Source organism: Alligator sinensis, unplaced genomic scaffold (assembly GCF_000455745.1).
Source record: "Alligator sinensis unplaced genomic scaffold, ASM45574v1 scaffold125_1, whole genome shotgun sequence".
Taxonomy (NCBI): Eukaryota; Metazoa; Chordata; order Crocodylia; family Alligatoridae; genus Alligator; species Alligator sinensis.
The window spans coordinates 961450-967555 of NW_005841893.1; the positions used below are offsets into that span (position 1 = coordinate 961450).

The 6106-nt window shown below is 44.4% G+C and overlaps 1 protein-coding gene across 2 annotated transcripts in view; it reads left to right on the forward strand.

The window, feature by feature from the left end:
- PTPN13 (protein tyrosine phosphatase, non-receptor type 13) overlaps nucleotides 1-6106 on the forward strand; it is a 218115-nt gene that overhangs the window by 18509 nt on the left and 193500 nt on the right. The window lies entirely within an intron of this gene.

Sequence of the window (6106 nt, forward strand, 5' to 3'; positions counted from 1 at the left end):
CCGGGGACTTAGAATATTTACCGAGGATCCAGTATCCACTAGCAATTGGGCTAACATCCCTGGGTTTCCCACTGTAGCCCTCACAGTGGGTCTCCCCCATACGTCACACTGAAGTCTTGCGACCAGCTGGGGAGGCTCGAGGAGAACCGGGCACCCCTATTGATCAGCAGACTCCCTCGCGAGCCTCCACTCCGGAGAGGAGGCAGGGGTCTGGCGCTGACAGGGAGTGGGCACAGGGGATGCACTCCATACTGGGGCAGTGGGCTGAGGGGGTGCTCCCTTCATTAGCTCTGCTCTCCACATGGCTTGATCTAAAGCATTAATCAGGACACTAATGGGCTGGTTGGGCACAGGGGATGCACTCCATACTGGGGCAGTGGGCTGAGGGGGTGCTCCCTTCATTAGCTCTGCTCTCCACATGGCTTGATCTAAAGCATTAATCAGGACACTAATGGGCTGGTGATCATATTTTCCCATATCTTCCCCTAAATTCACTAGCTCTTTCCAAATCATTCTCCTAAGGGTCTCCTTGGGTTGTCATTGCCCAGGGTTGTGAGGCAAAGGGGGATTAGAATTGGGAGGGCGACTGGCAGAGTGAGTACCATTATTTGCAAAGGTGATAGCCTGCACAGACTCTGATGTAATCTTTTTGCCTGCTTGTCTCTTTAAAACACCAGTCTCTCGCAGCAAATCTCCTGCTTGTTTGATTTTTGCCACTAGTTCACTCCAGGTTATATGTTCTAAATCCACAACCCCTGTGGTCATTTTTGTCTGGGAATTTAACCCTGCATAGGTGCTCTGTATTAATTCAGGTCCCTGATAATGGAGAGAGAATTCCATTCTCTTCTGTCTGGGGTAATGAATCAGAGAGAGCTGTTAGCATTTTCTTCCGGATTAGGTAAGATTCTGGGTCTTCTCCTGGCTTCTGCTCTTCCATTACATACGGTTTCTTAAGGGAAGAAGCAGGCAATAATATTTTAAGAGCGCTTATCATCCATTTCCGGGGTCCAGGAGCAGTTCGCTCCCAAGAACCTATGCCCACGTCCAGATCATCTGCATCACAAGGAGAGGCACATAACTGAGCTAATTGAGTTAAGTATATGCCATCAGCAGAGGAGTACATTTGCCAAACCCGAGCCAGCCACGCAATGGCAGTGTCTCGGTTCAGGGGCCCCAGTCTCTCAGCAATAGCCTTGGCTTGACTGGGAGACTCTCTCACTATGTCAGTGACCATCTCTGTTGTGGGAAGATCATCTCCTGCAAATAAGCGTTTAACCTCCTTTGTGGTAACAGGGGCAACATTGTGCACGTGGGGCAAATCGGGGTTGAATGGGGTTTTAGGGACTGCATCAGGGGGTGTCTCTATTTTCCCAGGGGACTCAAAATCTTCTCTCAGCCTTACAGCTGCTACCACCCCCTTATGGGCATTGAGTTGGGCATGCAATTTACTGGTCTCCGCCTCACACTTCTGATGGCTTGCTGCTGCCTTGTTTTCCTCTGCCAGGAAACAAGTTGCTGCTCTTGCTTCTAACAACACTTTTGTGTGTGTTAATTCTTTCTTATACAGCTCTAAAGTCCTGGTTGCCTTGTCTCTCTCTTCCTGTATATCTCTAAGTAAAGTTACCAGTTTAAGCTTTTCTGCTATAAAATCACACCCGTTTATCTCTCAATATTTCAAACGCTGTTGTAACTGTTCTTTTTCAAACTCCAGTTCCTGCTTCCCTTTTAACATTTCCATCATTTCCAAACATGCATAAAACAATGCCCAGGCAGCAGCTGCATCTTTTGCACTACTATGTGCCTTAAGAGTGGTGCAATACTGTTCAAAACTCAAACCTACCTCAGTCAGGGGATTCTCACCCTTGAAGCACCCTTTTTTCCAGGGACATTTTCCCTTCTTCATTACCCATCTCTCTAACCTGCAGGGTTTCTCCTGCCTCAAACAAGAAGCTAAAGGGGTTTTTCCAGATATCTCCACTTCTCTTATCACGCTAATGATCACTATCAAAAAGCCTCTTTTACACAGTCACTTAGATTTCACACTGACACAGTATTACTCTACAATCTTAGTTCTAAAGTACACCTCTTAACTCTATAGCACAGTCTTAAAGTTATTCCAGCACAGTTCTTAACTTAAAAGTTACAGGAGGTTCTATAAAAGAGGGACCTAGCTGAAGGAGCTTGGTCTGATAAGAAAGAAAAAAGAAAAAGGAAAGAAAAAGGAAGATAAGGCTTTCAGTTGGTCGGTGCCTCAGTTTACCACTCTGCAGCAACTACTCTGCAATTACCACATGATTAGGGTCACATGCTGCCAGCCTTCTCCACCACTTTTGTTACCAGATTTACCCATCACTTTGGGGTGTGCTCATTTATTAGGGATATGTTTCTAGGGTCTTTGTAATTCTATCAATGTGCTGCTTGTGTACTTGTGTTTCCATATGGAGCTGTATATCTCCCTTCTGCAAGCCCTCGCCCCAAAAGGAGCTATCTTGCAGGACTTGGTTTCAATGGGGCTGGGTTCCTCCAGTCACCAAATCAGTCATACATACACAAACACACGCAGATTAACATGACACGCCTGACCTGGCTGGGTTGATCAGTATGGACAGGCTGCCACCCTCATATGCCAAGAATCAGTTCATTAAGGTAACAATAAAATGCAGTCAGACACAAGCACACAGGTGAACAGAATACCTCTGAATCCGGCTGGGTGTCCAGCTTACACCCTCATGGGCCAGCATTCAGTTCATTAGGGCATGTCTGAGCTGAACTGGGTCAATCAGCCTGTACAAGCTGATCCCCTTATGTGTTTCAAACTCAGCACGTCCCAATCTTTGGCCTCTTGATGAGCAGACCCCACAATATTTTTGGTCTTCACAGGGATCTTTAGCTTAGGTAAAAGAAGCGTTGCTGCAGAGCACAAAAGGAAAGAGAAGCAGAGAAGGAAAAATATATCCAGTTACTACCAGTTTGACTATCAAAATTATTTATTGCTAAGTATATGAAATATATAATGGTACTAGTAGTAATAGACATGCAAAGGAAAAACAAACACAAAACTTTACAATACTACCCTGGTTTCACTAAGTATTTGGGGAAACTTAGCTCAAGCTTAACTAGTACAGTTCAGGTTCAGAAATCTATGCCTAGAGAGAAGAAGAGAAAAGAGAGAGAGAGCGAGAGCTAGGATCTCACCAGTCCGAGGCACTCGGGTTCCAATGCTGACAGGTAACGTTCTTAGCACAATTCTTGAAGGGAGACAATCTGTTTCTTCCAGCTTCTTGAGAACAACAGTGGATGGTGTCAGATAAATTTCTCCTCTTGAAACACACCTTTGCTGCATTTTTAAAGATTTTTATACCCTCAGTTCAGCTTCTTCAAAGCATTCTTTTAATAGTGTAAATAATTGTCTTTTCTATTGACAAGGGGTTATCTGGTTTGGAACATCTCAAGAAACTGATCAACAACCAGGAAAAACATAAGTTTTTAAGGAGTAACCAGACACTTAGAAGCCAGCTTAAAATTCTTATGGATAGCAGATATACTGGATGGGATACCTCATTGTTTCTTCAGAAACAATAGATAGCTTGCAGCGTAAGGGTTTTGTATTTTTACCCGTTGTGAACAAGTCTCAGCTTAGCATGACTTTTCCAGATCTGACTGTAGTCTTAACAGACTTAAGGGGATTACTTGGAGCATTCATAAACTTTGTGGGGAGGACTTACACCAGTCATCCTAGGAAAAGTATGACAGCGTTTGTGGTCAGGGTTCTAACGGGCTGGACGCTGTGATGAACCCTTAACCATAGTTCAAATGTTACCCATACCCCCTTTGACTCGGTCTCTTGCCTCAGCATTCCCTAACCCAGCAACTGAGTTTTAGTCAATCAAGTTTAAATAGGCCTCCCATAGTGGGGCCAGGGAACGTGTGGCCTGAGATGCCTATTAAACTTTACTTCTGCTTCTGTTTAGATGATGTGAGGTGCGTGTGTGTGGGGGGGAGGGTCCTTTGTAAATCCAGATAAAAAGTCTGATAAATGCTGAGTTGGGTGTGTGTAAATGTGGGTTGATTAGCATTTGGAGCACAGATTCCCCATCATGCAGTGTTCCCCTGCTTCTCTGATCCCAGAATTCACTGCGGTCTTTGCTTCGGGCTTTCTGTTCTCCATCTCCCATTTAAATGAGTTGTCATCTGGATCCATCTCAGATGCAAATGAGACCTAGGGCAGTTGCTCCCTTATCTGGAGGGCTTTAGGTGCGTCTCCCACTGCATCTTCATTGTCTTTCATAATCAGTTCTTGTTTAGGTGGGGTGGGGGGAATTCTTTGCAAGTCAGACAGGCCGCATCCTGTGCCAGGCTTCCCCAAGAACATAGAGTTGAGAGGTAACAACACTGTTTAGACTCATTTTGAGCTCGAAACAGCAAAATGGAATTGTTTCAAAGCCCTTTGTTTTAGCCTTGAAACAAAACGAGGCTAGTCGAAACGTCTCGAGTTTCAAAGCCAGCAGTACGGTGGTGGGAGACTGGAGAACCAGGGCCGCGCTCCCAGCAGCATCCAGGAGCGCAGCCCTGGCTGTCCCCATCTCCCACCGCCTGGCTGCAGGAAGCCAAGAGCAGTTCAGGGGAAGAGAATTAAGCCCAGGCTCAGTTCCCCTCCCAAGTCCGGCAATTGGGCTGGTCAAAGGAACTCAGCCCGATGGCTCAGTTCCCCCTCCCCAGCCCTATGATCGAGCTGGGGATGGGAAGTCAGCCCCATCGCAATGGTCAGGCTGGGGAAAGGAATTCAGCCCAGAACCCCAGCCCCGATCATGGGCTGGAGTTGGGAACTGAGTTCCTTTCTCTAGCACAATGGTCGGGCGAAATGTTGAAGCAGCCTCACTGTTTCGACAAAGCGAAATGGAACAGCTGTTTTGACTCGAAATATGAAACAAAACAGTGGCCCGTTCAGACCTCGAAACTCAAGTCAAAATGGAACAGTGCCATTTTGCACAGTCCAAATGGGCTGTTAAGCACTATTATCAATAAGAGGTCAATATAATCAATTTGTGAGGATATGTAAACAGCTGCACCAAAGATAACTTTCTGCTTGTAAATGGGATTGTCATATGTTTTAACTCTGCTCCTATTTACTACATCCATTTTGTGGTTGAAATAACAATCTGACTATTAATAACATTACAGTGATTAAAGTTCTTAACCCACTTAAGCTGCTGGGGCTCATTTTGCAGTGATCCTGTGCATTTTTGCATCAGTCCAAATATATGGTCTGTTAGTAATTACTGAAGCTGGTAGTCTTTAAAAAAAAAAAAAAAAGAAGAAGACGACGACTTGTGAGCAGTTTAAAATGTTAGGATTTATTAATCAGAATTATAAATTTATAAATAATTATAAATTATAATTATAAATTGAGTTTCAAAGGAAGTTCTTTAATGCTAAAATTCATGATCTTCAGGGTTAGACTCTTCTAGTATATCTGCATGTATATGAGGTCTTCTGCCACATATAGGCTGAAATAAGTACAAAATGAGAGAGCATATTTTCAAACTAATATTTGAATTTTTGCAGGTTCATTAGATGTTGGCATCATTTGACTGGTGCAGTGCTAAATATTAAATAGCATAACATAAATTTAATTTTTAACCATGGTATAGATTTAATACCTTTGCAAACTAGAGTAGCATGATGGGGAAACGTTTGCTGTGCTTTGCTACTCATTGAGCCCTTTCACATTCTCAACAGTTCCCTCTAATTCTGTCTCACGCAATCTCTTTACTGTAAAAATACCATATTTACTACAATATAAGACAGTCCCCCAATAATTAGATACTTCTATTCATAGAAAATTTATACATTTGTTATAATTGTCCATGTATAGAATCTAATAATTATTGGAGGGTCGTCTTAAATTTGTGGCCCCCCACTTCCCCTTACCACTGGAGGTGTGCGGGCGGGGGGGACAGGGCGGACAGGTGATGAAGGGTGGCAGTAATGGAGCTGACGGTGAGGGGGACAGACAGTGACAAGTTATGCAGTAGGGCAGGTGGGTGGACAGTAAGGGCAGGCAGTCAGGAAGGCATGCATCTTCCCCGCTTCTACCTGTCCCCCC